Source organism: Ambystoma mexicanum, chromosome 4p (genome assembly GCF_040938575.1).
Source record: "Ambystoma mexicanum isolate Mex_15411 chromosome 4p, UKY_AmexF1_1, whole genome shotgun sequence".
In the NCBI taxonomy this organism is placed as follows: domain Eukaryota; kingdom Metazoa; phylum Chordata; class Amphibia; order Caudata; family Ambystomatidae; genus Ambystoma; species Ambystoma mexicanum.
This window is the reverse complement of record NC_090927.1, coordinates 23,942,201-23,964,699: the sequence shown is the minus strand read 5'-3', so window position 1 is coordinate 23,964,699 and position 22,499 is coordinate 23,942,201.

Here is a 22,499-nt window from a genome sequence, read left to right as displayed (position 1 = left end):
GTCACAACAACAGCAGCCTTGGCTGATGTGCAGGCAGCAAATGGCAGGGCACGTGGGCAGCAGGCAATCAGGCAGCAGCAGATGGCAGGTGGGAGCGTGCTCGGGGCTCTGGGGGGCAGTAATTCGGCCTTCTGGGCAGGAGCGTGGTCTTCCATGTGCTTACGCGTGGCCAGCTTGATACGGAGTGATTTGGCACGTGAAAATCCAGCACGTCTGTGTGTAATTCGAGGAAAGGGCCTATGCGCGTAAGCGCGTCAGCACACGTACGCGAATTCATTGGCCCAAAGGCCACTAGCGCGTATGCGCGAATGTGACGTGCATGTGCAGGCATTTCCCTGTACACGGGTGCATGTCAGCTCGTGTAATTGGAGGATGGGGCCTTAGCGCGTACACGCGGAAGTGACGCTGGACGTGTGGGCATGTTTAAAAGGTATGTGTAGAACGCCATTTCCTTGTACGTGCTTTTCGTGGAGAGCGAGTGGGTGAAATCTGTACTTCTTGTCGGTTCACACGCGATTTACTTCACGGCGTTCCAAGTTCGTACTCCCTGTTACCTCTGACAGCTTTTTCTCTTCTTGTCTTTTTCTTGGGCCTGTTTCCTCAAACAGCGTTCACTTCTCCTGTTGTCCTGTCTCCTCAGACAGCGTACAATTCTTCTTTTGGCGGGGGTGTTGCCAACGCGCACACGCGCCTCTTTTTCACGCGATATTTCCTGGCAGACGGTGAGTCGCGCACGTATTTGACATCTGTGCTTGCCCTGTGTGTTGCCTACCCCTTCAGAGGTCAGTCTAGGCTGCATGTGACACGCATACGTTAATTTTTGTGTTTCTGGGTGCCACAGCGTAGTGCAGGTTTATTTTTCCACGCACGTGGTCTAGGAGGGGTTGCGTGCACATTATCTCCCTTTTTCGGGGTGCCTGTGCGTTGCGTGACCCGTCATCTTCCCCCAGGGGTCACATACAGCCTTGCTAGAGCACTAGGGTACGAATTCCATCTAGTACCCTACCCCTTTGACCCCCAATTGCCCAGGACAATAGTTTACTGCAACTCCCATACGCACAACAACATCAGTGCCATGGTTGGGAGGCGAGTACGCGGTAAGGGTGGCAAAGGTGGGCGAGCCACAAGAGGTGGCCGTGGTGGATACGGTAGGGGACGTGGCCGGGACTTGCCGGGTGCCCCTAGCCCCCCATGTGTGGGTGACCAGTCAGGGACACCCATGCCCCCCCTGGTTGAGGGTAACGTGGCTGACACCATCCCTGCTCAGCCCTTGTTGGACCAGCCCATTGTGGCACCAGACCTGGCACAGGGTGACTCCATGGCTGACTTCCAGGTCAGCAGGTCTAGGCCACGTGTGGCGGTGCACGTTGAAGTCACCAGGCCACGTGGATCAGAGGCAGCTATGTCATCTGCTGCCCCGAGTAGGCAGGGTGGGGAGGCTGCAGGGGCAGCTGCGGCTCCATCCACCCCAGCTCTGAGTCTCCCAGCCAGGACATTGTCGGTCCCAGTCCATCCTTCTGACTACATCACACTTCAGCTAATGCCTGCACCAAGTCCCATGGTGAGTGTTCATTCCCACACTCCTAGTCCACAGGCCACCGGGGCTCCTGCCCCTAGTGTCCAGAGCGGCGTAGGACACTCAGTATCACTACCACCTTCCAAACGGAAGAGGAAGAGTGCTCGTCCAGTACAGGCTGATGCCCCAGACACGACTACACAGTCCGGCCCACCAATGAAGCCCAGCTTCAATCAGGCCGAACTTGATGCACTTGTGGAGTATGTGTCCGCACATGACAGCGAAATGGTGATTACTGCAGGATGCAAGACCACACCTGCACAACGTCAGGCACACTGGCAGACCATCGCGGAACTCATAAGTGCCCTTGGATTTGTGAGGTGCACAGATAATGATATTGATGTGCTTCATCCAATACATTCTGCGCACCAGGATTTGGGTGTTTCAGTATCCCTTCTGGTAACAGTATACATTCAGCCCAACCTCACGCCAGTTGCCCTTGAAGTGTCATCTCGCCACAACATAGTTGCATATTATTCTGTGTTCATTCAGGCTGATTGTCTGCATTCCACCACTTTCACTAGGCATTTCTCAGTCCTATTGTCACATGTGTGACATGGCTAGGGTACATGCCATCTGTGTGATGGCATGTGTCATTTATGTGTATTGGACATGCCAATCCCAGGCCAATGTGTGATGGCACTGCTAGCCAGCATGCATCAAATGTGTTGGTCTTCCATCTTGGTGTCAGCAATGTGTGCCATTTGCCTCCCCTTCATACGCAGTGACAGTGCATGCATGGGAGGGTTATAGTCATGTGGGACATGTGTCAATGAAGTACTGTTTCTGTTGCTTCTCAGCCCTAATTGTGTGACATGGTGCTAATGCCTGTTCCCATTTCTTTTCTTTCATGTCTTTGCAGGGGATGACGCACTTGATACTGCTGGGGTTGTGGAGATGGTGCAGACCCAGGAGGGGTCTCAGGCCCAAACGGGCACCAGTGAGGGACGTGGTGTGGTGGTGGGTGAGAACCCACACTTGCTGCAGACCATCATCTCAAGGGGTGTCTCTGGGTGCACCTCCCCCGAGCTCTATTCAGGTGTCGATTCGGATGATGAGACCTATGTGCCGTCACAGGTAAGTGTTTCTGGGAGGGATTCTGTACTGTCCAACCCACCTGCACCAGGGGTAGAACCCTCAATGGGGATGTCAGTGTTGGTAGGTCCGCCTTTGGTGGTTTCGGATGCAGGGTCACACTCTGCTACATCTGATCCTGTTCCTGGGCCAGCAGATCAGAGGGGGAATGCAGTCCTGCAGCCTCAGGCAGTGCCGGCACAGCAAGGCACCGTTCGCCTTGCCCCAGACAGGTGAGGTGCCCGCCGACGCAGTGGACGTAAGCCACCTTGCAATACCGCATGGGAGCAATCCATATACGGTATGGCAAACCAACAGGCAGCATCAACTGAGATGATGGCTCAGGCCATGGGTAGGGTGGCCACTTCCATTGTCCCCCAAGAAAGGCTGATTGAACAACTACAGCAGGCAACAGACTCCATTAGCCAGTCAAACAGGGAGGACATGTTGGCGTCCAACAGAGACAGGCGGGCGGCACTGGAGACTCTGCGGGAAGCCATTTCTATTGAGTCCCAGGGCCACAGGGAAGCCCTGAGGGTGGAACTCCGTCAGCTCGGGGTAACTCTGGTTGAGCTTGAGGCTTCAGCTAACATGAGGACAGAACAGCAGCTGGAGCGGCTCACACGTACGCTCTCAGCTGAGATGCAGGCAACTAGGGAGGAGGTCTGGGCATCCCGTGAGTTGTTGTATGGGGACCTCCGCACAATTATCCTCCAGAACCAGACCTTCCACACCCGCATGCTTGCTGCCATGGAGGACCAGACTAGGGCTTTGCGTGGACTGCCTCCCATAGTGCCACCACCTCCTGATGCAGCTGCAGAGGGTGAGGAGAGCGACAGCAGCGATTCTCCCACAATAGGGTAGCCGTGCAGGCCATGAGCCCATGGAGGTGTTTTTTTTTCGCAAGATCCACACAGGTAGGTTTTGGTATGCACCCTGTCCTCGGACCTCCTGGGTGGCCTCCCCCGCACCCCGAGGCCCATTCATGGCCATTTTTGATTTTTGATTTTTGAGTTTTGTTTTTTGATTTTTGATTTTTGATATTTTGGACAGTGTGTTGCCTTGTGTGGCTCCCGTGGGCATACGCTGTATTGTGGCTGAGCACACGAAGGCTTGTCCTGAATTTGGGTCAGATACTTGGGTTTGTGTGACACACACCCCTCCTGCTTCCCGTTTCCATGGGCTTGCAAAGGGTGTGCCCAAGTGACATTGACGTACACGGTGATGTTGGACTCCCATTTGATGTGTGAGCAGTCTGTAGTCAATACTGTGTATACATTCCGAGTGCATATTGTTGTTGTATTGTACACTGCATGGTGTATTGATATGTGCCTCTGCATCCATCTCATCCTCCTAATTTGCAGGTCCATTTCTCATGTCTTCACAAGGCGGTCTACTTTGGAAATGGAGTCCATGTTGTAAGCAGTGCACCTACACTTTTGCGTGGCGCTAACACTGTACAGTTGGAAGTGTTCGAAGTGCTGGCATTATCAGGTAGTGAGGCTACCAATTTTTTAAGTCCGTACTGTCATGTTTATGGTAAGTTGGAGGTTGTGTAGGTGATTAGTATTATTGGTAAGTATTTGGTAATGTGTGTTGTTGGTCCTGCATTACTGTGAGCATTTCATGTGTGTCCAGTTTCCATTAGGGACACTGTAGTTTGTGACACTTGGGTCATGTTGTGGGGATTCATTTGTTTGCTCTCACATAGCATGACATGCCATGGTGTGTTGTGTGGCCGTGCCTGCGAGGGGTTGGGTGACATGGCACAGTTCTCATGTTGTATTTTGCAAGTGGGTATTCATTTTTGCTGCATGGAAGTGTGTTTTTTGATGACACTGCATTGGTGGTGTTTGTGTAGGTAGGGATGCACACATTGTGACACTTCCAGATGAACAATCTCAGGCTGCTAGGGTTCTGACAGTTGACTGTCCCTTAATTCATCATAATTGTCAGATTGAGTCATCATTGATTGTCAGATGGTATGTGCCAGGGCTGTGTGCACTCCACAGGGGTGTGATTTCTATGTAAAGTAATTAGCCACCAGCTGCGTACGGGCTGCCTCACCCTGTGCCCTTTCCCCTCCCATGCGCAGCGGGCGTGCATGTGGTTGGGGATGTGGGGGCACCACCATGTCCACAGCCACGCCCCGGCGTGTTGCAACATTGTGCAGGACACATGCTGCCACTATGATCCTGCACACTACTGGGGGCGCATATAACAGCTGCCCGCCAGAACGGTCAAGGGAGCGAAAGCGTGACTTGAGCACTCCGAATGTGCGCTCCACTATGCCCCGGGTTGCAATATGGGCTGTGTTGTATCTTACCTCGGGAGGCGTGATGGGGTTCCGAATTGGCGTCATCATGTGGGTGCTCAGAGGGTAGGCCCTGTCCCCTGGGGAGGTGGTGATGGGGATCATTAGTGGGGTATTGCCATTACTCTGTATCTGTCATGCATGCGTGTGCTGTGGCATTTATACTCACCAAGCAGCCATGCATCGCCATGCCGCCCAGCTTCCATGTCCCGGTTTAGGGTTGACATCCTGTAAATGAAGCTGTCGTGGGTGGACCCTGGATAGTTGGCATATACTGAGGTGATGATTCCCTTGGCATCACATGCTACCTGGACGTTGATGGAGAACACTCCGTGTGTACTCATTCTGCTCGATCTCTCCTCTGCCTTTGACACTGTCAACCATGCCATCCTGCTCAACCGTCTCCGTGAAAACCTGGGTATCCCTGGTCAGGCTCTGGCGTGGCTGACCTCTTTCCTTTCAAATCGACCCTCCCAGGTCCAACTGGGGTCCTTCCTCTCCGACATCTTTTTCTCCACCTCTGGTGTCCCCCAGGGATCTAATCTCTCTCCCTGGCTGTTCAACCAGTATCTGGCACTCCTTGCCCACCGCATCGCCGCTCTCTGCCCTAATTTCCAGTGCTATGCGGACGATACCCAGCTCATTTTCAGGCTACCTTCAGCCTCCCCCTCTCCTTCCCTCATCTCTGACTGTCTGTCTGCTATCCAGGAATGGTGTGCCGCCAATGACCTCTGCCTTAATGCCAGTAAGACTGAGATTCTACTCATCGGTACACCCACTCCCTCCTTCCCTGCAGCTCTCTGGCCTGCCTCCCTTGGCCCCCTCCCTGCTCCTACCTGCAATGCAAAAAACCTTGGGGTCATCTTCGACTCCACACTCTCCTTCTCTCCTCATATTTCTGACGTCGCTAAGAAGTCACACTACCAGCTGCACCTCCTCAGAGGTATTCTTCCCTTCCTCTCCTTCCCCCAGAAGCTCACTGTCTCCCGAGCCCTGGTTCTCTCGAAGCTGGATTACTGTAACAGCCTCTACCTTAATCTGCCTGCCTCCACTCTCCGCCCTCTGCAACTCATACAGAACAGAACTGCGAGACTTGTCCTTGGCCTCAAGCCCAGGGACCGTATCTCTCCAGGACTAAAATCTCTAGACTGGCTCCCAGTGGCTGCGAGGATAAAGTTCAAAACCCTCTGCAGTGTACACAAGGCCTTCTGGGGCCTTGGTCCTTCAACTCTCTCTTCCCAAATATCTTCCTTCCCGAGCCCTTCGCTCATCCGCCTCCAACTCCCTCAGGGTCAGCCGCTTCTCGAAGCAACGAGCTGGGGGTAGATCTCTCTCCGCGGCAGGGGCCTCCCTCTGGAACAGCCTTCCTGCCTCCCTGAAACTTGAGGAGAACCATCTCCGGTTCCGGAAGCACCTCAAAACCTTCCTCTTTGCCTCTGCTTTCTCTCTCCCTCTCCCCTGCTGAACAGCTAATATTCCTCACTGAAACTGCACTGATTCTGCAACTGGACCACTCTTAACGGCCTCGGTCCTGGGCCCAGCCACTCTCCACTTGCACTGATGCCCTGGAACCCCTCTGCACTGCGGGACTGTCTCTGTATCCCTACAGCCCCCCCCTTTTCCAGCACTTGTTCTGCACTTACCTTTCACTTGCCACCAGCTGGCCCTATTTATTTATTACTTTACGCCACTTACCTTGTACTGCACTTCCCCCCTCCCCTTCCCCTTGCACTTTTCCCCCACCCCCACCCCTGCACTTGCGCGATCTGAATGACACCTGGCCTAGTAGGATTGTTGTCTGTCTCCCCTTGTTTCCTCCCCTCCCTGCCTCGTCGCGCCTTGAAACACCTGTGTATAGGCGCGTTACAAATGCCATATCATATCATATCATATCAATGCCAGTGCTTGCGGTTTCTATAGATGTGCTCAGATGCCCTGGGGGGGACGTAGAGCCACATGGGTGCAATCAGTGGCACCTAGCACTTTGGGGAATTGTGCCACCCTGTAGAAATCCTGGTTGACAGCCTGCCTTTCTGCAGGTGTTCTGGGCAGGTATATGTGCCTGCGGACTGATGGGCGTGCAGTGATGATGGCCAACACCTGGTGTAGACACCGTGACTGCGTGGCCTGTGACACCCCCCCATTATGGCACTTGTCCGCTGAAATGATCCGGTAGCCAAGAAGTGCAGTACATTGAGGACCTTCTCCAGGGGGCTGAGTGCTTGGGAGCACAGGGTGGGTGATGTGAGGTCATCCTCCCACTCACTGACCAGGCCGAGTATTATGTGTGGTGGAAACCTGTACCTCCCATACACCTGGTCATCAGGCATACCAAATAGGCTGGTTTTGGGTGTGAAGATTCTGGCCCTGACTATCCTTCTCCTCCTCCTGCGGCATCCCACGGCCACTGCTGCTAGGAACGGTATATTCATCCTGGCGTCTGAGCTTGTTTGTTGTTTGCGCACTCTTTTGTGCTGCGCGGGACGTGCGCCTGCTTCATGCTGGCGTACGTGTTTCCGGATCGGACCTTTTTTTTTGGCTCATTGTAGGCGACCGTGTAAATCTTCCCCCCACCCCAGGAATACACGTAACACGCTCTCCCAGGCACAGTCGCGAGTAAATATTTCCGCCCACCCCTGGAATACACGTACCCCACTCTCACCGGCCCAGTCGCGTACACGTACCCTGCAAATTTGCGTGTGAAACTTCCCGTGCACCCCGAAATACACGTACCCAGGGCAATCGCGTGTGGAACTTCCCGCGAACCCCGTAATACATGTACCCTGCTGATATCGCGTGTGGAAGTTCACTCGGACCCATAATACACGTACCCTGATGAAATCGCATGTAAGACTACCCGCGCACCCCTGGAATACACGTACCCAGGCAAATCGCACTGCTGGGGGGTGGGGGGGTGGGAGACATGTGTGGGGGCCTGGTGGAGGGTGCCCCTGGATGCTGGTGGGTGGGGGTGCTGGGAGACATGTGTGGGGGCATGGTGGAGGGTGCCCTATAGTGCTGGGGGGTGGGGGTGCAGGGAGACAGGAGTGGGGGAATGCTGGAGGGTGTGCCTGGATGCATGGGGGTGGGGGTGCAGGGGGACAGGAGTGGGGGCCTGGTGGAGGGTGCCCTGCACTGCTGGGGGTGGGGGTGCTGGGAGACAGGAGTGGGGGCATGGTGGAGGGTGCCCTACAGTGCTGGGGGGTGGGGGTGCAGGGGGACAGGAGTAGGGGCCTGGTGGAGGGTGCCCTGCACTGCTGGGGGGTGGGGGTGCAGGGGGACAGGAGTGGGGGCCTGGTGGAGGGTGCCCGGCACTGCTGGGGGATAGGGTGCTGGGAGACAGGAGTGGGGGCCTGGTGGAGGGTGCCCTACAGTGCTGGGGGGTAGGGGAGCAGGGGGACAGGAGTGGGGGCCTGGTGGAGGGTGCCCTGACTGCTGGGGGGTGGGGGTGCAGGGGGACAGGAGTGGGGGCCTGGTGGAGGGTGCCCTGCACTGCTGGGGGGTGGGGGTGCTGTGGGACATGAGTGGGGGCCTGGTGGAGGGTGCCCCTGGATGCTGGGAGGTGGGGGTGCTGGGAGACAGGAGTGGGGGCCTGGTGGAGGGTGCCCTACAGTTCTGGGGGGTGGGGGTGCAGGGAGACAGGAGTGGGGGCCTGGTGGAGGGTGCCCCTGGATGCAGGGGGGTGGGGGTGCAGGGGGCATGAGCTGGACATGAGTGGGGGCCTGGTGGAGGGTGCCCCTGACTGCTGGTGGGTGGGGGTGCAGGGGGACAGGAGTGGGGGCCTGGTGGAGGGTGCCCTGCACTGCTGTGGGGTGGGGGTGCTGGGAGACAGGAGTGGGGGCATGGTGGAGGGTGCCCCTGGATGCAGGGGGTGGAGGTGCAGGGGGACAGGAGTGGGGGCCTGGTGGAGGGTGCCCTACAGTGCTGGGGGTGGGGGTGCTGGGAGACAGGAGTGGGGGCCTGGTGGAGGGGGCCCTTGGATGCAGGGGGGTGGGGGTGCAGGGGGACATGAGTGGGGGCCTGGTGGAGGGTGCCCCGGGATGCAGGGGGGTGGGGGTGCAGGGAGACAGGAGTGGGGGCCTGGTGGAGGGTGCCCTACAGTGCTGGGGGGTGGGGGTGCAGGGGGACATGAGTTGGACATGAGTGGGGGCCATATGGAGGGTGCCGCTGGATACAGGGGGGTTGGGGTGCATGGAGACAGGAGTGGGGGCATGGTGGAGGGTGCCCCTGGATGCAGGGGGGTGGGGGTGCAGGGGGACAGGAGTGGGAGCCTGGTGGAGGGTGCCCTACAGTGCTGGGGGGTGTGGGTGCTGGGAGACAGGAGTGGGGGCCTGGTGGAGGGTGCCCTGCACTGCTGTGGGGTGGGGGTGCTGGGAGACAGGAGTGGGGGCATGGTGGAGGGTGCCCCTGGATGCAGGGGGTGGAGGTGCAGGGGGACAGGAGTGGGGGCCTGGTGGAGGGTGCCCTACAGTGCTGGGGGTGGGGGTGCTGGGAGACAGGAGTGGGGGCCTGGTGGAGGGGGCCCCTGGATGCAGGGGGGTGGGGGTGCAGGGGGACATGAGTGGGGGCCTGGTGGAGGGTGCCCCGGGATGCAGGGGGGTGGGGGTGCAGGGAGACAGGAGTGGGGGCCTGGTGGAGGGTGCCCTACAGTGCTGGGGGGTGTGGGTGCTGGGAGACAGGAGTGGGGGCCTGGTGGAGGGTGCCCTGCACTGCTGTGGGGTGGGGGTGCTGGGAGACAGGAGTGGGGGCATGGTGGAGGGTGCCCCTGGATGCAGGGGGTGGAGGTGCAGGGGGACAGGAGTGGGGGCCTGGTGGAGGGTACCCTACAGTGCTGGGGGTGGGGGTGCTGGGAGACAGGAGTGGGGGCCTGGTGGAGGGGGCCCCTGGATGCAGGGGGGTGGGGGTGCAGGGGGACATGAGTGGGGGCCTGGTGGAGGGTGCCCCGGGATGCAGGGGGGTGGGGGGGCAGGGAGACAGGAGTGGGGGCCTGGTGGAGGGTGCCCTACAGTGCTGGGGGGTGGGGGTGCAGGGGGACATGAGTTGGACATGAGTGGGGGCCATGTGGAGGGTGCCGCTGGATACAGGGGGGTTGGGGTGCATGGAGACAGGAGTGGGGGCATGGTGGAGGGTGCCCCTGGATGCAGGGGGGTGGGGGTGCAGGGGGACAGGAGTGGGAGCCTGGTGGAGGGTGCCCCTGGATGCAGGGGAGTGGGGGTGCAGGGAGACATGAGTGGGGGCCTGGTGGAGGGTGCCCCTGGATGCTGGGGGGTGGGGGTGCTGGGAGACTTGCGTTGGTGGGCAGTGGTGCAAGGTGACATGTGGGTTGGCTGGGGGGCATGGCCATGGTGGATGGGCTGCCTGCGGGACATGTGCAGGGGTGCAGGGTAGTCCCCTGTGGTGTGGGCCGCCTGCAGGGGCCGTGGAGGGTGTAGAGGGAACAGCTGGGAGGACCCACATGGCCAATTCACGTGTGGGACTCCCCGGCACCCCCGAAATACACGTAGGCTGCTGGATTCGCGTGTGGAATTTCCCGCGCACCCGGAGTACACGTACCCTGCTGAAATTGCGTGTGGAACTTCACGCGCACACCGAAATACACGTACCCTGCAAATTCGCGTGTGAAACTTCCCGCGCACCCTGAAATACACGTACCCAGGGCAATCGCGTGTGGAACTTTCTGCGAACCCCGTAATACACGTACCCTGCTGATATCGCGTGTGGAAGTTCACGCGGACCCATAATACATGTACCCTGATGAAATCGCGTGTAAGACTACCCGCGCACCCCTGGAATACACGTACCCAGGCAAATCGCACTGCTGGGGGTTGGGGGGGTGGGAGAGATGAGTGGGGGCCTGTTGGAGGGTGCCCCACAGTGCTGGGGGTGGGGGTGCAGGGAGACAGGAGTGGTGGCCTGGTGGAGGAGGCCCTACAGTGCTGGGGAATGTGGGTGCAGGGGGACATGAGTTGGACATGAGTGGGGGCCTGGTGGAGGGTGCCCCTGACTGCTGGTGGCTGGGGGTGCAGGGGGCCTGGTGGAGGGTGCCCTGCACTGCTGAGGGGTGGGGGTGCTGGGAGACATGCGTTGGTGGGCAGTAGTGCAAGGTGACATGTGGGTTGGCTGGGGGGCATGGCCATGGTGGATGGGCTGCCTGTGGGACGTGTGCAGGGGTGCAGAGTAGTCCCCTGTGGTGTGGGCCACCTGCAGGGGCCGTGGAGGGTGTATAGGGAGCAGCTGGGAGGACCCACACGGCCAATTCATGTGTGGGACTCCCCGGCACCCCCGAAATACACGTAGGCTGCTGGATTCACGTGTGGAATTTCCCGCGCACCCGGAGTACACGTACCCTGCTGAAATTGCATGTGGAACTTCACGCGCACACCGAAATACACGTACCCTGCAAATTCGCGTGTGAAACTTCCCGCGCACCCCGGAATACACGTGCCCAGGCCAATCGCGTGTGGAACTTCCCGCGAAACCCGTAATACACGCACACGATATTTTTCACACAGCAGGTGTCCGTGTTTGTCGGTACCCCTTTACACCTCATTTGTCCTAGAGGGCCACAGTATGAATCATTCATCATAGCTGTATATGGGTGCTTTTTGTTAGCGCACATTTTGGCGCACATTTATTTCAGGCGCAGGGACGCTACCGCCTGCTTTCTTGTTGCGTACTTGTTTGGCCCTGTGCGCGTCTTTGACCGTGCGCTGGTTTGCCCTATTCGATTCCATGAATACGATTTGTAGGCAAGCGTGTGGGCGTTCCGCGCACTTGCCTCCTGTACTTCCCCCGTGACGCCCATATTTTCACGCGTTGTTCCCCATTCCGAGTGTTACGCCCCGTGTTCTGCCTACTTTTGTAATGTGCGCCGCGCTATGTGCGATTTCGCAGCAGCCGTGGCGCATGCAGTTGGATGACCTGTGCGCCGGCGTGCACCGTGCACTTTTTCAGCGCACATCCAATATTTGTCTCGCGCATGGACTTCCATGAATCGATGTGCGCTGGTTTCCCTGCGATTTTCGCAGTTGCACTACGATTTTCGCACTTTTACTGCGAATCACACGTTTTGGCACCTCTGCGCCAGAATTTTTGGCGCACATTAATTCCATGAATTGGCCTATAAATGGTTTGAATTAGCTTTGTATCTTTTAGCTGAAAGCAAATATGAAATAACTGAACGCCTAAAATGTGCAGTTACTGTACTGCAAAATTAGACAACAACCACACTCCTTCACATGCAATTACAAATATTTTGGAATTGTTTCCATTACCAAAAATCCTGCAGCAGCTCAATTTGTATGAGAGCATAATAATTCAAACAGTTCACCCATTTCAAGCAATTATACGCCTTCATCCAAAAACAGCACATTTACCTTCCTCTGAATTGGGAAGGAATTTGTGGCAAAGTAATTTACTTGCCATTAGATGAAACGGAAAATGTGCACACTTTAGGAGTGGAACGTTCAATAGACCATTCTTTAATAGTCTTGGTAAATGGAGTACCAACAAAGGATAAAATAAATTGGCAACAATTAGTAGACTTACACAAAGTAACACAAACATTGCAATATCTACAAGATAACAATGAGTACTACAAGGAAATAAATATTGATGAAATTTTAAGGCAAACAACTGATATAATTCAATAGCCATCAGACACTGGACAATTCAAACATTTGGATCCAGCTGCAGTATCCACTCTTTCGGTTCATTACACACTTCATCCATTGCATTCGAATGAAAGCATAGATGATGCACTAGAAACCTACCAAATGCGACAAACCAAAGGGTCACCAATGAGTATTTGGGAAAAAAGTATAGAAGCACGTGCTTTTCCACTGCTATTTCCAACTGGCAAAGGTGGGAGATACGATGATAGACCCACTCAGATTGGGGCATCAGAATACCGCTCATTACGAATGTATTCGCAAGATCCCAGATTTAGACAAAATATGGAATACTTATTCCACCTACTCTATGAAAGTGAATTAGCAACACTATGTTATGGAGTTGCACACATTCTTAAATCTGGAACGCACTTTCAAAATATGTCAGCTACGCAGTTAATACAAAAAGTACAAGAAAAAGATGAGGTTTTACCGTCAAGTATAACAAATTTGTTTGCAAACATGCGTGGTAGAAAGGAATACTGGTTCAGACGGCACGGAGACGAGCGTTGCATGATCAGAAACCTTGGACCAACAACTTGGTTTTTTAGGCTAAGTTGTGCAGAATATGCATGGGAAGATTTGCATGAGTTCTTACGCATAGCAAACAGCAACAAAAACAACAAAGATATATTAACACCTAGAGAACTTTGCTCTCTAGATCCAGTTAATGTCTCAAGATATTTCCATCATCGTTTCATTGCAATGCTACACTTTATTTGCAATAAAACTGTTCCTCCCCTCGGAGAAGTGCAACACTTCTTTTGGAGAAAAGAACATAAAGCAAGAGGATCACCACATATTGACATGCTGTTATGGATCAAAGGTGCTCCGAAATTTGGGCACGACCGTGATAGCACTGTTTTGCAGTTTATCCAAAAATATGTCACATGTGAAATCCCTTCACAACAGACACATAGTGAGCTGCATGGGCAGATTTTACAATTTCAAAGACACAAATGTGGCAAATATTGTCACTGCAAATACAAAAACAAACATACTACACCAAATGCCGCTTTGGTTTCCCTAAACCAGTTACAGAAACAGGTGAAGTACGAACTCCATGTCTTCAGTTCGACATAGTGTTAAAGGTAAATCACCTAAAAACACTTATTACATAAAAAGAAGGGAAGAATCAAAATATATCAATGATTATAATGCAATCTTTGCTCTATTATGGAATTCAAACATAGATGTGCAGTACATTGCAGACAATTCTACTGTTGTTGCATGATATGTTGCAGCCTACTTAACAAAAGCAGAAAAAACAGAGCTGCAAGACCTCTGGGATGACCTAGCATCAGACAAAACATTATCACAGAAATTGTACAGCTAGGCATAAAAATGCTCTCTCATAGAGAATGTGGGGTCTATGAAGCAGCAGATTGTTTAACCAACACTGCTTTGTATGGAAAATCAGACAACATAGTTTGGCTCAGTCCTGGCCCTGCAGAATCTAGAAAAAGAGTGCTAAAATCATATGAGGACATAGAAACAATTGCCAGAAATGATCCCAACAGCCAAGACATTCTAAAAAACAATTTACTGGACACATACTATCCAAACAGGAGTACCACTCAGGAAAGCATGTGTCTATACCACATAGCTCAAAACTTTGCATACAAAAATAAAGTAAAACCCGATGAAAGCAAACATCGATATAGAGTGACCGATTGTGAAGGGCGCTTAGTGAAACTTAACAAACAAAGCTTAATTAATCATGTGAAATTGTCATTAAAAACTCCTCAACAGAAAGAACTATATTACATGTCTCTGTTATAACTTTTCAAACCATGGAGAAAAGAGGAAGACATACTAGATAATTATGAGTGCTATGAAGATGCTTTCAAAGCAAATGAAAGCACTATCACTGATGGTAACTTTACGCAGTATAAAACAATGTTAGACAATGAGCAGCAACAGGAAGAAGAAATTCAGGCCCAACTACATAAAGACTCTTCCGACAGTAGTCAACCTTCTGTAACAGGAAGTCAAGAACCATTAGGACAACCACTAATAGCAAATGAGGCTGAAGTTGCTATGGCAGAAGTCGAAAACATCATGTATCAGTATCAAGAAGATACAGAGGATTTAACTGTACAACAAGGAAAACTTAACAACGATCAGCGCACCATTTTTGAAGAGGTAACAAAACAAATTGTGCATAGCGTACAACACGAAAATAAAGAATGTACCTGCCAAAATTACAAACCTATACTGCTGTTCGTCAGTGGTGAAGCTGGATCAGGGAAAACATTCTTAATCAAAATTATCAGCAAGTTCCTTCAACAATTGACAAATAACAAACTGTCAGCTGTTGTAACAGCCCCCATAGGTTTAGCTGCCTACAACATAGGCCGTGTGACTTTACACCGATTACTACTACTTCCAGTAGAGCATCAAAATAAATTAGACTACTACAAACTTTCTACAGTAGCTGCAATGGAATTAGGTAGAGTATTGAAGCAAATGAAAATGCTACTAATAGATGAATTGAGCATGGTCTCCAATCTAATGTTGGCTTTGATTCATCTCAGATTGCAAGAAGTACTTAAAAGGAATAACGAAGAACCCTTTGCAGGGAAACACATTATCGTTTTCGGAGATCTTCTACAATTGACACCAGTAAAAGGTGAACCGATTTCTAAAACCTTAGGCCACAAACTCTGCCGGAAAACTGTTGGTAGCATAGGTAATGTTAACCTTTGGCAACATTTCCAATACAGAGAATTAACTGAGAACCTGCGGCAATCTGCAGATCTCACTTATGCCAACATTTTGAAAAGTATTAGAGTTAGTGTATTATCTCAAGAAGCACAAGCTGTATTGAAAAAGCGGCATATACATGCACTTTATGGCGATAATGCATGCGCAACTGATGTTATGGAACAAATAGCGCACAAAAATGTCAATTGTATGGCCTTAATGCCAACTCTTGCAAGCTGTTTCAAATTCAATGAAACAATGTTAAAGAAAGAAATGCAAGCAATAATAGAAATTAGTGCCACAGACAAACTAGACGTACATGGTTTGACAGTACCCATGTGTGAGCAAGCCACAGTTTAGAAAATTCAATCTCCAACACAGCTAGGTTGGAAAAAGTATTGAAATTATCATTAAATTGTAGAGTAATGCTGAAACGTGACCTTGACATAGAGCAAGGACTAGTTAATGGAGCACTGGGCACAGTTGTTGGCTTTCAATCATACCCACGTGATAGCAACATTCAGTTTGTCAATATTCGCTTTGATAAAGTTTCAGAAGTAAAAAGGATAGGGCGCTCAATGGCTCGATTCCTTCTCTTCAAAGAAATGTATGTACGTAGAGAGCAATATTCTCTAACTCTTGCATATGCAGTCACCATTCATAAATCCCAAGGTCTTACCCTAGAGAAAGCAATGATAGATATAGGAAAGACAGTGTTTAAGGAAGGCATGAGCTACGTAGCATTATCACGCTTACGTACACTTGATGGTCTAATGCTAATAAACTTTGATTCAAGTAAAGTCAAAGCTAATATTCCTTGCATTCTATAATACAATAGATTGCGTTGTCTGTACACTCATCTGAAACAATACCCTGTTCCAGATAAAGTGAAACGTGGTAAAGAAAAAGTAAATGAAACCGAAATACAACAAAATGCAACAGGAAATTCCGCAAAAAAAAGAAAAGAAGCTAAAGTTTCATCAAATGCCGCAAACATAGAAGAACCTTTTAGGGAATGTAAAGCAGGCACATCGGCAAAGAAGCAACAGAAAAAATGATACATCTCCTGGAGATTCTTTGCAACACGCGATCAGACGCTGTATTGGTACGAGAGGGCTCTAACCCCTTTATTGTGAAGGATTAATTCCAAATATAATAGCGGCACAAGAGGAATTCAAGCCCTGATTTGAAAAAGGTCTCAGGGAGACCGAAACACGTGTCATCACTTAAGGGGACTTTGAAAATAAAACAACCTCTTTGAACACCCCCGCCAAAAGAAGAATTGTACGCTGTCTGAGGAGACAGGACAACAGGAGAAGTGAACGCTGTTTGAGGAAACAGGCCCAAGAAAAAGACAAGAAGAGAAAAAGCTGTCAGAGGTAACAGGGAGTACGAACTTGGAACGCCGTGAAGTAAATCGCGTGTGAACCGACAAGAAGTACAGATTTCACCCACTCGCTCTCCACGAAAAGCACGTACAAGGAAATGGCGTTCTACACATACCTTTTAAACATGCCCACACGTCCAGCGTCACTTCCGCGTGTACGCGCTAAGGCCCCATCCTCCAATTACACGAGCTGACATGCACCCGTGTACAGGGAAATGCCTGCACATGCACGTCACATTCGCGCATACGCGCTAGTGGCCTTTGGGCCAATGAATTCGCGTACGTGTGCTGACGCGCTTACGCGCATAGGCCCTTTCCTCGAATTACACACAGACGTGCTGGATTTTCACGTGCCAAATCACTCCGTATCAAGCTGGCCACGCGTAAGCACATGGAAGACCACGCTCCTGCCCAGAAGGCCGAATTACTGCCCCCCAGAGCCCCGAGCACGCTCCCACCTGCCATCTGCTGCTGCCTGATTGCCTGCTGCCCACGTGCCCTGCCATTTGCTGCCTGCACATCAGCCAAGGCTGCTGTTGTTGTGACCACCCCTGCTGGAACCGAAGACTCCCGACTGGGATTCCATCGCTCCACAGACCAGCCCCAGGACCCAGTTGCCCACCTACTCCTGCCTCTGGGGTTGTCCTGTCGGGCACTGCAACATCTGGCACCACTGACAACCCCCGGCCAGAGAGGCAGAGGGGCACCAGCTTCACTGCCACCGAAGTTGGTGTCCTGGTGGAGCAAGTCCTGGGGCAGTATGATGCCCTCTTCGGACGTTTGCGTGCCGACAAGGAAGGACAGACTCGGATCTGGACGGACATTGTGACTGCCATCAACGTGGAGGGGGTGGCAGTCCGACTATTCCATCATGCCAAGAAGCGCTGGGACGACTTCAGGTCCAGGACCCTCAACAAGGCCCGGCGCCTCTTGAAGGCAGCGGATGCTAAGGGCCGCCAGTGCCACTTGTCGGACGATCAGATGAGGGTCCTGGAACGCTTGTTCCCCAGCGCTCCACGTCCAGGTCCTTGAGAGGCAGACCCGTCTGGAGTCGATCGGTAAGTGTACATGCATCATGATTGTGAGCTGTGCGTGTGGTGATGTGCCAGTAGTGTGCAGGTTGCACATGTGTTTTTATGGGGCCAATTATGGGGGGGGTGTACAGGGCCGTGAGGCTAACACATGCGAGGGCTGTCATGTGTGAGACATGGATGGTGCTTGTGTGTGTAGGCTTGCATGCCAAATGCAGTTGTGTGGGCACACATGTTTGGATGAATGTGTATGTAAGTAGGCCTGTTTGTGATGTCACACATGGATGTTGTTTTCAGCTGCATTTATCAGCACTGTGTACATGTGCATGTATGTGTATTTGACAAGGGTGCAACAGTGATGCAACATGGATGCATGTGACAGCGGGATGTGGAAGCCTGATTGGCAGATGTGACATGGATGCCAATCTGAACACTGCGACAGTTGGCAGAGGTGTACACATGCATGCAAGTGTGGTGGTGTGTGTGCATGTTTAGTGCACTCCCTGTGTTGCATGCGATGTCTGGCTCACCTTTGCCTGCTCATGCTGTTGTATGTGTATGGATGGTGCTGGCTGTAGCGATATGGCTGTGGTATGGCTCATGTGTGCGAGTTGAAATGACATGTGTGTTGGGGATTGTGATGCCATGTCTGAGGTTTGCCAATGCCACTCATGTACAACTGTCATGTGTGTATGTGTCCATTGTACAGTGCCCTGATGCCTGTGTTTTATTTCTCCGTGTCTGCAGCGTCAACTGATGAAGAGGGTGGAGAAGGTGCTGTGGAGCACAGCGGCGGGGATCGCACCGCCAGCAGGAGACGCAAGGCCCGGCTCCCCTCCCATGTTGTGATCTCGTCGGGAAGTGAGGAGTCCGGTGCCGCGTCCCAGGCCGCAGCTGCCGGGGGGAGGTCCAAGAGGCGGAGGTCAGAGTTGGACTCCTCGGCAGCAGAAGGGGCAGCTGGGACCCCACAGGGCCCAACGGGGGAAGATGGCACGGAGTCATCCAGGTTGGTGGGGGGTTTGGTGGAGGAGGAGGCCGTGCAAGCGACAGAGATGGGGTCTGGAGGTGGGGATTCCACTGGTGCTAGTGGTGCAGTGCAGGACCAGGGACAGGAGGCAGCACAGTCCGCCGCGGAGGTGCCTGTGTGCAATCCTGTCCCTGATCCTGTCACTGCATCATCTTGCACCAGCAGGGATGCCTACGTCCAGACCCGTTTTCAGGCAGGGGATGAGCTCACAACTGGCCTTCCTCTGCCTGCGGACGTGGCTATCCAGGTACGGGTTGAGCCTGTCCTGACTGGTGTGGTGTTGCGTCAACGGGCCATGCGAGGTGACCTGCAGTCTTTTCATGAGGAGACTGCACGTCATCTTGAATGCCTTGTTGACCGCGTCGGCCTACTGGGACAGGTCACCCAGGCCGGATTCCTCAGTTTGCTGCAGCTTGCTCCGACCCCCTCCTCAACTGAACACCCTATGCGCCAGTCGTCCTCCGTGCCATCTTCCCACCCATTTGTCATCTGGGTGCCCTGTGGAGCTGCCTCTGACGGTGCGGCCAGGCTGGTGGAGGAGGCATCCCTGCCACAGTCGGGAGTCGGACGTCCAGCAGGGATGGCCACATCAACAGGTGCACCCCAGCCGGCGGAGGATGTGCAGGCAGCAGGAGGCAGTGCACGGGCAGAGGCAGAGCAGCAGCAGCAGCAAGATGGTGGGAGCCATGAAGGCTCGGGGCCTTCGACATCGGAGGGGCAGGCATCGGCCGGAGGGCAGGAGGACCCAGGACAGAGAGTGTCTTCCGTGTGGCAGCGGTTGGGCCACGCCATAGGTGCGGAGCGGCGGCGGGCAGAAGAGGCGCGGCTCACAATGGTCAGGGCGGAGAACTCCATGCGGAGGGCCCTGAGGCGGGCCGAGTGCCTCGAGGCAATCGCAGGGGGTTGGAGGAGGACACGGCGTCGTCCCTGCGGACCCTCGGGGCCATGGAACTGGACCGCCTCCGGGACATCGAACAGGAGTTCGATGATGCCCTGGCCCGGAACACCACAGAGTGAGCCGCTGGACTTGCCCGCCGCCTTTGTATATAGTTCTTTAGTTTTAGGTTTCCTTTCGTTCTTATTATTATTTGGAGTCGACGGACACTGCTCCACTTTTTGTATATAGTTGATATTTAGGTAGGTTTTTTAGGAGGTTTCCTTAGTTCAGTTGTGATGATGGACCCTTGTTATTTTTGTACATAGTTCTTTGTTGCATGGAGAGTTTTTACATTTCACTTTGGACATAATTTTTTTGATTTGATTTTCTAGTTTTGTGTTTTTATGCGGACATGCAGCTTATTTTTTCACATTTACATTGTAGTTAGTTTTCTTTCTTTGGCATTTGTATTTTTTTCAATACATTTTTTTTCCATTGTTCACTGTGTGGTTTCATCTCATTGGTTTCATGCATGTCATGTTGTGTGTTTTCCCATTCAATTTGAAAATATGTGTGTGACGGACATGGGTTCATTTGCTTCATGTACATTGGGGGTGTAACATGTGATTTCCATTTCCATGTGGGTGAATGGGTTACTTGGTAGGGCTTTTTGGCTGTGGAGGCTGACCATTACGCACATGATTGGGGATTGTGAGGACCTGGTGGGGGCTGCACATGGTGGCAGGGGGGTGGGGGTACAGGGGGACATGAGTGGGGGCCTGGTGGAGGTTGAGCCTGCACTGCTGGGGGGTGGGGGTGGTGGGAGACATGAGTGGGGGCCTGGTGGAGGCTGCCCCTGGTGGCTGGGGGGTGGGGGTGGTGGGTGACATGAGTGGGGGCCTGGTGGAGGGTGCCCCTGGTGGCTGGGGGGTGGGGGTGGTGGGAGACATGAGTGGGGGCCTGGTGGAGGGTGACCCTGCACTGCTGGGGTGTGGGGGTGATGGGAGACATGAGTGAGGGCCTGGTGGAGGGTGACCCTGGTGGCTGGGGGGTGGGGGTGATAGGGGACATGAGTGGGGGCCTGGTGGAGGGTGACCCTGGTGGCTGGGGGGTGGGGGTGGTGGTAGACATGAGTGGGGGCCTGGTGGAGGGTGACCCTGCACTGCTGGGGTGTGGGGGTGGTGGGAGACATGAGTGGGGCCCTGGTGGAGGGTGACCCTGCACTGCTGGGGGATGGGGGTGGTGGTAGACATGAGTGGGGGCCTGGTGGAGGGTGACCCTGCACTGCTGGGGTGTGGGGGTGGTGGGTGACATGAGTTGGACATGGGTGGGGGCCTGCTGGCAGGTGCCCCACAGTGCTGGGGGGTGGGGGTGGTGGGAGACATGAGTTGGACATGGGTGGGGGCCTGCTGGCAGGTGCCCCACAGTGCTGGGGGGTGGGGGTGGTGGGAGACATGAGTGGGGCCCTGGTGGAGGGTGACCCTGCACTGCTGGGGTGTGGGGGTGGTGGGTGACATGAGTGGGGGCCTGGTGGAGGGTGACCCTGGTGGCTGGGGGGTGGGGGTGGTGGTAGACATGAGTGGGGGCCTGGCGGAGGGTGACCCTGCACTGCTGGGGTGTGGGGGTGGTGGGAGACATGAGTGGGGCCCTGGTGGAGGGTGACCCTGCACTGCTGGGGTGTGGGGGTGGTGGGTGACATGAGTGGGGGCCTGGTGGAGGGTGACCCTGCACTGCTGGGGTGTGGGGGTGGTGGGTGACATGAGTGGGGGCCTGGTGGAGGGTGACCCTGCACTGCTGGGGTGTGGGGGTGGTGGGAGACATGAGTGGGGCCCTGGTGGAGGGTGACCCTGCACTGCTGGGGTGTGGGGGTGGTGGGTGACATGAGTGGGGCCCTGGTGGAGGGTGACCCTGCACTGCTGGGGGGTGGGGGTGGTGGTAGACATGAGTGGGGGCCTGGTGGAGGGTGACCCTGCACTGCTGGGGTGTGGGGGTGGTGGGAGACATGAGTGGGGCCCTGGTGGAGGGTGACCCTGCACTGCTGGGGTGTGGGGGTGGTGGGTGACATGAGTAGGGGCCTGGTGGAGGGTGACCCTGGTGGCTGGGGGGTGGGGGTGGTGGTAGACATGAGTGGGGGCCTGGTGGAGGGTGACCCTGCACTGCTGGGGTGTGGGGGTGGTGGGAGACATGAGTGGGGCCCTGGTGGAGGGTGACCCTGCACTGCTGGGGGGTGGGGGTGGTGGGAGACATGAGTGGGGCCCTGGTGGAGGGTGATCCTGGTGGCTGGGCGGTGGGGGTGGTGGGAGACATGAGTTGGACATGGGTGGGGGCCTACTGGCAGGTGCCCCACAGTGCTGGGGGGTGGGGGTGGTGGGAGACATGAGTTGGACATGGGTGGGGGCCTGCTGGCAGGTGCCCCACAGTGCTGGGGGGTGGGGGTGGTGGGAGACATGAGTGGGGCCCTGGTGGAGGGTGACCCTGGTAGCTGGGCAGTGGGGGTGGTGGGAGACATGAGTTGGACATGGGTGGGGGCCTACTGGCAGGTGCCCCACAGTGCTGGGGGGTGGGGGTGGTGGGAGACATGAGTTGGACATGGGTGGGGGCCTGCTGGCAGGTGCCCCACAGTGCTGGGGGGTGGGGGTGGTGGGAGACATGAGTGGGGCCCTGGTGGAGGGTGACCCTGGTGGCTGGGGGGTGGGGGTGGTGGGAGACATGAGTTGGACATGGGTGGGGGCCTACTGGCAGGTGCCCCACAGTGCTGGGGGGTGGGGGTGGTGGGGGACATGAGTTGGACATGGGTGGGGGACTGCTGGCATGTGCCCCACAGTGCTGGGGGGTGG